Here is a 9960-nt window from a genome sequence, read left to right as displayed (position 1 = left end):
TCACTGCAACTTCCACTACCCAGGTTCAAGTGATTCTCTTTCCTCAGCCTCCTAAGTAGCTGTGACTACTGACGTGCACCACCACACCCAGCTAATGTCCGTATTTTTAGTAGAGATGGGGTTTCACCATGTTGGCCAGGATGGTCTCGATCTTTTGACCTCGTGATCCACCCACCTCGGCCCCCTAAAGTGCAGGGATTACAGGCGTGAGCCACCATGCCCAGCCGGGCCTACTTTTTATAAACACTTTATCTAGGATAACTTTTTTCTCACCTTCAGGAAGGGCATAGTTTAAAAGTTTAGCACAGTTAATTATCTTACCAGTGATTCACTTAAGCTTTTCCTTTGCCTCTTACTGTCTTTTTAAAAAACAATAAAATATCAAAATCTTTTTATAAGCTTGTGCACATCAACAGTCATTCCTAGATAAGACTAATTAAAAAAACCTCATTTTCAAATACACCTCTTAAAATGCAGTGTTCTTTATTTGGAACATTCCATTGTAATTTCAAATTACCTTTAGTACGTTTTTGCCATTTCTTTAAGAATTTGCTGCTTCTGGGGTCTAATAATACTTATACATGTAAATGTAGACATAGCTAGGAGGTGGATTATTCAGTTCTTAAGAAATGAAGAATCCCATTTTTACATTGAATCTTGGCTTTGGCACTGTTCTTCTTGATCAATTTAGCCAACAATTTTTCCCTGCCTAAGGTCATAAGAAAAAGAAACAACAGCACTAGAACACAAAAACTCTGTGAATTTCCAAAAGCCAAAGTTTACACCCCCTGTAATATTGCCATTTACTACTGGTTGATGTCTGACCTAGTCAGACAAGAGGGACCTCTAACTGGATTCCATCCAGTTAATTATCAGATCCAGTGGGATCCTGAACCCAGTCATATTTCTGTCATAAATTTCTAACCAAGTTTGGATTAGAAATTTGCTCAAACAAACTTGGAGAGCTCAAAACACAAATCCATAATGCTTTGTGTAAGAGTTAAAGAAAGAGAAAAGAAACACAAAATGCGGCTCAACATTAAAGTTAAAGACAGATTTATTTTTGAGAAAATACACCTGAGGGGCTTCTGGCCAATTTTGGTCAGGAGCACTTTCTCTTACAGACTAAGAGTATATATTGGTTTTAGGCTGAGGGTGCTTATCACAAGCTTGGAATGTTTCTGTGTGAGGGAGAAGTTTTATGGAGGGATTGAAATGTCTCTGGGTGGAGAGGAGGTTATCTTGGGGATAACATCTTTCTGACTGGAAAGGGGTTATCACAAGGCTGGCATCTTCCTGGCCGGAGGGAGGTTATCTTGGGGCTAGCATGTCTCTGGTCATTGAGGAGTTTGGAATGTTTCTGTTTGGAGATATTATTTGTGGTTTATGGTTGTGCTGACCTTAGCCATTAGGCTGATGCCCTTTGGACTTAGGCAGTTTTTGATCAAGGTGAACTTTAGAATGAGGGGCTTGTCCAAGATGGCGATGCTCCTACTCTGTCAATCCAGACACCATAGTTACAACAAAGATGAGGGGTAGCATGTTCCTTCTGGCTACTTCTTGCTGATGAAGGGACAGAGAGTTTTCTGGTCTCAGGTTGACTATAGGAGCAGTGCCGTCTGTAGGTGTTTTTGCATAGTTGTCTGTGGAATGGCCATGATCCTGTTGTCTCTACCAAAAATACAAAAACAAAATTAGATCTGACTTTCCCAGGTACTGCAAGAAAGCCAGGGGAGGACAGATCTTACCCATCAGCTGGATGACTATCTGATGTTGGATGTTCTGGTTGGAATAGGCAAAGGGCCTCTTTGACTGGAGCTGCACAAGGAAGACAGACGGAGAGAGAGAAGGGAGGATGAGGGAGGAAGAGGAGTGAAGAGAGCAAAATACCCATTGTGGGCAGTCAGAGGTGGATTCCGGAGACCTGAGGGTTTAGAGAACTTCCCGGGGAATAGCCCCAGCCAGAGTCTTGCAGTCCCCTTCAGGTTAGTTGTCCTCCTCTCGCAAATAGGTCAAAAAGTGAAATGAGAGAAAAGATGGGGTGTGTGGCCAGAAACCCTCAGGATCCAGGAATTAACTCATGATGAGCTGCCACTGCGCACTGCTTCCTGGGTTGCAAGAGACTCTCTGTCCCCAGAACCCATCCTGGGTTTCTGCACCAAATGTAAGAGTTAAAGAAAGAGGAAAGAAACACGAAATGTGGCTCAACAGTTAAAGACAGATTTATTTTAGAGAAATAAACCTGAGAGGGGCTTCTGGCTAATTTCAGTCAGAAGCATTCTCTTTTACAGACTAAGAGTATATATTGGTTTTAGGGTAAGGGGGCTTATCACAAGCTTAATGTTTCTGTGTGTGGGATAAGTTTTATGGCAGGGTTGGAATGTCTCTGGGTGGAAAGGAAGTTATCTTGAGGCTGACATCTTCCAGCCAGAAGGGGGTTATCTCGGGGCTTATCTCAGAGCTGGCATGTCTCTGGTTGGGGAGTGGTTTGGAATGTTTCTGGTCAGGGATGGTATTTGTGGTTTATGGTAATGCCGACCTTAGGCATTAGGCTGATGCCCCTTGGATTCAGGGGGTTTTTGATCAAGGTGAACTTTAGAATGAGGGACTTGTCCAAGATGGTGATGCTTCTGCTCTGTCAACTATCACACTGACATAGCTAATATTGTCTGGTGATTTTCCAGATGACAACCGCTCTCCTAAAAAATCTTCCAAAGGAACATAATGATCTGAGTTTGGATAAAAGGCTGACAAAGAGACACCATATTAAAAATGAAATATAATGCTATCATGAAATAATGGCATTACAATAAAAATTTGACAATGATAGAGAAAGCACAAATAAGTTCCACAAAACTGAAAGAGATTTAAGCCCCTAACTTTGTTGGTCATTCATGCATAATGAAAGATAATTCTGATTAGATTGCTCTTCTCTAGAAAAAAAGGACATGGCTAGTTACTGTTAGTAAGTTTTGTCATCAAATGTAGTATGAATCATGGGCATCATCTTTCCAAATATGGAGAACACTACAAATATTCTAAGGGTCTAAATTATAAGAAAATACAAATAGACTAATAACTCCATGAAACAATCATAATAATGTAGCAATGTTGCATTCACTAAGTAACCATTTATGAGATCAAGATTTTACTCTTTCATTACAGATATGGGAACGCAGCACTGTCAGTGGAGATGTATTCCTGTAAGAAATACAAGACATATAATAAAATATATTTGTACAAATTCTAATATATTTCATTTTAATTTTAGTCACCCATAGTTTTAATCAAATAAAACAGATGTCAGGAGATGAATAATTATTTACCTTTGTCAACATAACTATAAAAGGAATACTAATTCTCACTATTTTCCTATTTGCTCCATTATATTTGAACATCGGATAATGTTTGATACTCTGTGTCATACTCATTTTCTTAAATTTTATTTAAAACTTTTTTTGTTTTGAGACAGAGTTTCCCTCTTGTCGCCCAGGCTGGAATGCAGTGGCATGGTCTTGGCTCACTGCAATGTCCACCTCCTGGGTTCAAGTGATTCTCCTGCCTCAGCCTCCCAAGTAGATGGGATTACTAGGTGCCCGCCACCACTCCTGGCTAATTTTTTGTATTTTTAGTAGAGACAGGGTTTCGCCATGTTGGGCAGGCTGGTCTTGAACTCCTGACCTCGTGATCTGCCTGCCTTGGCCTCCCAAAGTGCTGGGATTACAAGCATGAGCCACTGAGCCCAGCCTATTTAACTTTTAAAACTATTAAGTTATTAAATTGGTTTACAAAATGTCTCAACACAATTGCAATTTATTAAGTGTATCTCATGTTTCAAAATCCTTCCCTTAGAAAGACATCAAAATTATTTAAAATCAAAATATGTTTCACAAAATATACCAACACAAAGTATTGAATAATTGACTCTGTAATAAGCCTAATAACGAATGAGTAAATTACAAAAATTTTATCCCTAGCTAGTGGTGACTTCTAAAGGGGCAATTTCAGTAAAAATTGTAAGTTCAAAAAAATAGTATCTTTAAAAATACAACGAAGACATAAAACTTGAAACTTCTAAGTTAAAAAAACTGTCAAGACAACTTTTTTCAGACCAGAATATAAAATGGTTTTTTTGATTTTTATTCCCTCACAATCATGGAGAATCAAACCAAAAATAAATATAGAAATTATTCAAGAATGTCAGATATTTTTGAAATTATTTTTATAAGGTAGATATAAACAAATAAAATATTTGTTTTCATAAAAGGGGTTACACAGGTTTTCTTAGACTATAAATAACAAGAAAGCAGGAACCGTTTTCTACATTTGTTCCAAATAATAAGTGCTATTAAATGCTCAATCAATATTTCTTCAATAAAAAACCAGCATTAGTATCAAGTGTTAGAACTAAAAACAACATTAAAATTATTTCAATGAATCATCTTGAAATAAAATTTAAAGAACTATCTTTTTTGGCTGTGCGCGGTAGCTCATGGCTGTAATCCCAGCACTTTTGGGAGGCTGAGGCAGGCAGATCACCTGAGGTCAGGAGTTTGAGACCAGCCTGGCCAACAAGGTGAAACCCTGTTTCTACTAAAAATACTAAAATTAGCTGGGCGTGGTGGCACATGCCTGTAACCCCAGGTGCTTGGGAGGCTGAGGCAGGAGAATAACTTGAAACTGGAAGGTTGAGGTTGTAGTGAGCTGAGATCTCACCACTGCACTCCAGCCTGGGCGACAGAGCAAGACTCCATCTCAAAACAAACAAACAAACAAACAACAAACAAACAAAACTATCTTTTTTGCTGTGGTGATTCTTTATCAGGCAATGTATGATGAGGCATAAATGACCAACGTAAAACATTCCAGACTGGAAAAAATCAGTTAAGGGAAACATTTTTTTCCTTTTAAAGATGTTGTAGGACTTTTCCTTAGTTCAGCTAAAGGCGGGGTCCTTGTCACACGGTCATGAAATATTAGGCTCACAGACAATTTGAAGGGTGAGAATAATGGAATGTATTAAGGATAAGGGGGAACCAGGGCCCCTCAGCAGTACGAGAGTCCTGCTAGCACAGGCTTCCTGCTTCACAGATTGAATTCCAGGTTCCACCCAGGAAGGGAAGGGGCCAGGCTCCCCCCACCACGAACTTCCCAAGGCTCCACCCCAGTGCACACTCCTCCCAGTGTGCAGGCCGGTGGGAGGTTCTCTGATGGCCCCTTTTTACTCAGCTGCCTCATTCCTCCCTCTAAAGAAGTACATCTAACTACTGTTAGAATAAGGATACTGCTTCCTGCTATCAGGAGCAGTTTGGGGACTCAGCTGTCCCCTCAGAGCCCTATCTAAGGGTCCCTCGCAGAAGGGGCCAATGTCCGAGGCTGCAGCTACCTGACCATTCAAAGTTTGATGGCTGAAGGTGAGAAGAGACCCAGCAGGTTATTAGAAAACATGTATCAAAATGAAATAGGAGGGGTAAGGACAGCTCAAAAGTCCCAAGGCCTTTCACCAGTTTGCACAGGGAGAGGGAAGCCAAAAGCCCAACTGGTAAAACAACAACAACAACAACAAACTTGAACTTTTTGCCAGCATATTGGGCTTCTGGGTTCCCTTACCCTGAGCCCAGTGCGAAGCCAACAAGTTTAAGGTTTGGGAAATTAACTTTCTCCAGTTTGGAGAATGCATCTGAGGAAAGTGTTCCATAGTATGGAGACACAATTACCTATCTGTGAAGAGAGGACAGAGGAGGAGAAAGGAAAAGATGTTTTTATCAAAGGAGTCCCAGTGTTTCAGGATGCATTCGAAAGGGTCATATACTGAAGATGAATGGCTACTCATTTAGAAAGAAGGAGGCAGGTGTGCCTGGCTCCCTTCTCCTCCTAGCAGATATACCCATGGTATGTGAGAGAGAGAAGGAAGAGTGTCCTCTTTCCCACTTCCATCCTTGGATCCCTGAGTCCTGGCAACCTTGACAGGTGCCACCCATAAGTGCCAAAGCAGCTTGCACCCATGAAGCAGGGAGGACCTAGAGAATAAAAATTATCTACTGTCACCCATGTCTCTAACCCACCTACTCTCAGTAGCCTTGGAGTTCCCTAGACCTCATTTATGCCATGGATACTACTCACCCATAAAAAGGAACAAAATAATGGCATTCATAGCAACGTGGATGAAACTGAAGACCATTATTCTAAGTGAAGTAACTGAGGAACAGAAAATCAAACATCGTATGTTCTCACTGATAAGTGGGAGGTAAGCTATGAGGATGCAAAGGCGTAAGAATGATACAATGGACTTGGGGGACTTGGGGGAAAGGGTAGGAAGTGGGTGAAAGACAAAATACAACACATTGGTCAATGCACAGTGCTCAGATTATGGGTACACCAAAATCTCAGAAATCACTACTAAAGAACTTATCCATGTAACCAAACACCACCTGTTCCCCAAAAACCCATTTAAATAAAAAACAAAAATAAAAAGACAAAAAAATTTAAAAGTCTAGGATAGGAAAAAAAAGAGTCTTATGAATCTATAAGACATACTTCTGTCAGCGTGCCTAATAGGTTTACGTATTTCTGTATTGTGTACACAAAGTTTCTCTACTATAAATATAAATTCGTTGTCTTAAAGAAAAATACAAGTGCATAAATCAACCATTTTATCAATAAAAAAGACTAGTCAAATGGTTTTTCAAGTTCATGTGACTTAAGTAAATTTTTTTATAAATAAGCTGGCTTTCAAGTTATTGGCAAAATAATATTAGAAATGTTGTAAGAATTATTAGCACTTTTGTTTGCATTTGTTGATCAAGTGATTTCATGATTATTCCTGCAGAATATTGGAAGATTTACCATAAGGGTTATAAAAGTATAAAACCCAGCCCAAGACAGAATGATCTTTGCTTGTGTAATTTTTGATAAACAGGACATGGAATATCTTGGTTTAATGAAAACAGCTAAATTCTGAGTTATTGGTAAAAATACCCTTATATTTAACCTTAAGAATCTCATTTAAATAAACATCTGAAATTCACAGCTATAAAAATGATTAACAGGGAATTCAATTTAAATAATGACTATCAAAGTTTTCATAAATAATCTAGGTAAAAGGGGGGCAAGGTGGCTAACGTCTGTAATCCCAGCACTATGGGAGGCTGAGGCAGGTGGATGACCTGAGGTCAGGAGTTCGAGACCAGGCTGGCCAACATAGTGAAACCCCATCTCTACTAAAAATACCAAAATTAGCTGGGCACAGTGGCAGGCACCTGTAATCCCAGCTACTCAGGAGGCTGAAGCAGGAGAATCGCTTGAACTGGGGTGACAGAGGTTGCAGTGAGCCGAGATCACGCTATTGCACTCTGGCCTGGGCATCAAGAGTGAAACTATCTCAAAAAAAAAAAAAAAAAAAAAAAAAACCTAGGTAAAATATTAAATAAATTAATCTGGTAAGTGTAATGGAGTAAATGCTTGTAAAGAGACTTGCCATATGATTGGGGATCTAAGATTATTAATAGATATTAAGTAGGTAATTTCCAACTTAAAAATACAGGAAAACATTTTTTAAATGTTCTTATTAAAAGGTAAATATCTCTGTTTAATTCAAAGCTTCTTTAAAAGTTATGTATAAAATAAGGTAAAAGAAACCAGGAAATAAGAGACATAAGAAAGTTAAAGATATAAAGAGGTATTTTTGGTAAAGGTGAAAAGGAAACAATTTTACATAAGAAGGCATTTTGTGTGGTAAATTTTTTGTCCTAAAATGACTAGGTTGTTCAAGAAAGAGAATATTTAGGCAAAACAGAAAGTTTAAGCATGTTGTGCGTCATCTACATAGGTTGTAGTAAGGTTAGTTAACAGAAACTTTGTGTTTTTTTTAGAAAATGAGGTTGTATACTTTAGTTGGGTATGATTAAGAATTATAATGGTCTTTCTAGAGGTGGGTCTTTGATATTAACAAAATTACATGAATACAAAAAATAATTGGTTAAAACAAGATTTTATTTAAAATATTTATTTATTTATTTATGAGACAGAGTCTCACTCTGTCACCCTGGAGTGCAATGGTGCGATCTCAGCTCACTGCAACCTTTGCCTCCTGGGTTCCAGCAATTCCATCTATATTTCTGAGCTGTCCATAAATCATGGACTTCCATAACCCCCTTGCTCAAGTTTAATAATTCGATAAAACTACTCACAGAACTTAGCAGAGAAACTTTCCCTATGTTTATCAGGTTATTATATAGGATACAACTCAGGAAAACCAAATGGAAAAAAAAATGTATAGGACAAAGTAAGGCAGGGAAAAAATGGGGTGGGTAGTAAATCTTGATAAACAGCCATGATTAAGAATCCTCCATCCTTTGTGTTCTGTAGGAACAGCTTACTGCAAATAAATACCCTTTTCATTATGACTTAGATGATGCTTCCTGTTTTAGATATCACAAATTCACAGACTCTCTAAATTCTCATTTTTCCCTCATAAACAAGTAATTTTGTCTTTAGTGTTCAGAACAAAATACTTGTTAAACAAACTTTGCTTAAGTTTCTCTCCTTTCCTCAGGCGCCCAGACTCTGGTCCACCTTCAGTCTGAGCTAACATATACCCCGCCTTTATGCCCCTCCTAAGAAAAGGCTGACTTTAGGGTGAAACATTCTGTACCCTTCAATCTGATTTTGCCATTTTCCATTCTCCTCTCTTTCTCCCACCTTCCTTCAATCTTGTTTGCTCCTCTATATGAAACACAGCCCTTTTCTCTCTTGAGATGATTGTAGATCTGATGCTTGATGCTTTCCCCATTGCAATACTCTTTTTGAATAAAGTCACTTCTTACCTACATCTGAATTTATTTGACAGTATCAAGAAACAGCCTCGGGATAATAACAATTACACCCTCACAGAGGACATCACAACCCGCCTCCCATCTCAACTCTCACCATGTCTGCCTGTGCATTCCCAGCTTTCCAGGGCTCTGTAGCTTCACTCAATATAAAGCCTCCTTCAATGGCTGCTCTGAGCATGCTGGGAAAGCTCCAGGGGAAGCTCCCCAGGAAGAAATGACTATGCTATTCATGAACTCCTTTGACAGGTCAAGATTGGCCTTAGCCTGCAGTCAACAGACTCAGGTCTCTGATTTCCAGTCAAGGTTATTCATTTAGTTTTTCTTTGTTTGTTTTGTTTTTTGAGACAGAGTTTCACTCTTGTTGCCCAGGCTGGAGTGCAATGGTGTGATCTCAGCTCACCACACCCTCCACCTCCCGGGTTCAAGCTATTCTCCTGCCTCAGCCTCCCAAGTAGCTGAGATTAAGGTGTGTGCCATCACGCCTGGCTAATATTGTATTTTTAGTAGAGACGGGGTTTCTCCATGTTGGTCAGGCTAGTCTCGAACTCCCAACTCCAGGTGATCCACCCGCCTCAGCTTCCCAAAGTGCTGAGATTACAGGCGTGAACCACCACACCCCCCTACAGAATAGATTTATCCACTATCACAAATACTCCACCGTACAAAAAGAGAAACTGTTTTTTTTTTTTTTTTTTTTGTAAATCACCAATTGACCTACCACAATTTCTTGTGGGACTGTATTAATTTCTCTGCAGGTATCAAGGAAAAGAATTTTTCCTTCTCACCCAGTAATATCCCTAAAACAAAGCCCTGAGATTCTGCTTGAAACTACCCCTGGAAGGTACAGACCTCAGATACTTTTTACACATTCTCAGGAGAAGAACAAATAAAAATAAGAATTTTTAACAAATTAAATATATCATTAGATTTTTTTCTGATAGTCACATTTTTTATTTTTTTGAGAATATTTTCCTATCTTTCAAGATCTGTCAATAAAATGCATTGAATACTTAATAAAAATGCAAGTTGAAATAAGAAAACAAATCTTGTCAAGATGACACACTCAGAGTGTGGCAGTACTGGATGGAATGTTAATATGCCTGACTCTAGTGTCAGGTCATGATAT

At 38.9% G+C, this 9960-nt stretch overlaps 1 long non-coding RNA gene across 1 annotated transcript; it reads right to left on the bottom strand.

Moving 5' to 3' along the window:
• Positions 1-1039: 1039 nt before the first annotated feature.
• Positions 1040-9440, bottom strand: LOC134736368 (uncharacterized). Its single transcript, XR_010120343.1, has 2 exons — positions 8929-9440; positions 1040-1671 (listed from the first exon to the last, which is right to left on the bottom strand). It is a non-coding gene; the product is annotated as an uncharacterized lncRNA (long non-coding RNA).
• Positions 9441-9960: the final 520 nt, after the last annotated feature.

The sequence above is a fragment of the Symphalangus syndactylus genome, chromosome 4, assembly GCF_028878055.3.
Source record: "Symphalangus syndactylus isolate Jambi chromosome 4, NHGRI_mSymSyn1-v2.1_pri, whole genome shotgun sequence".
NCBI lineage: Eukaryota > Metazoa > Chordata > Mammalia > Primates > Hylobatidae > Symphalangus > Symphalangus syndactylus.
Note: the sequence above shows the minus strand (reverse complement) of the source record. Positions and strands in the feature narration are given on the sequence as shown.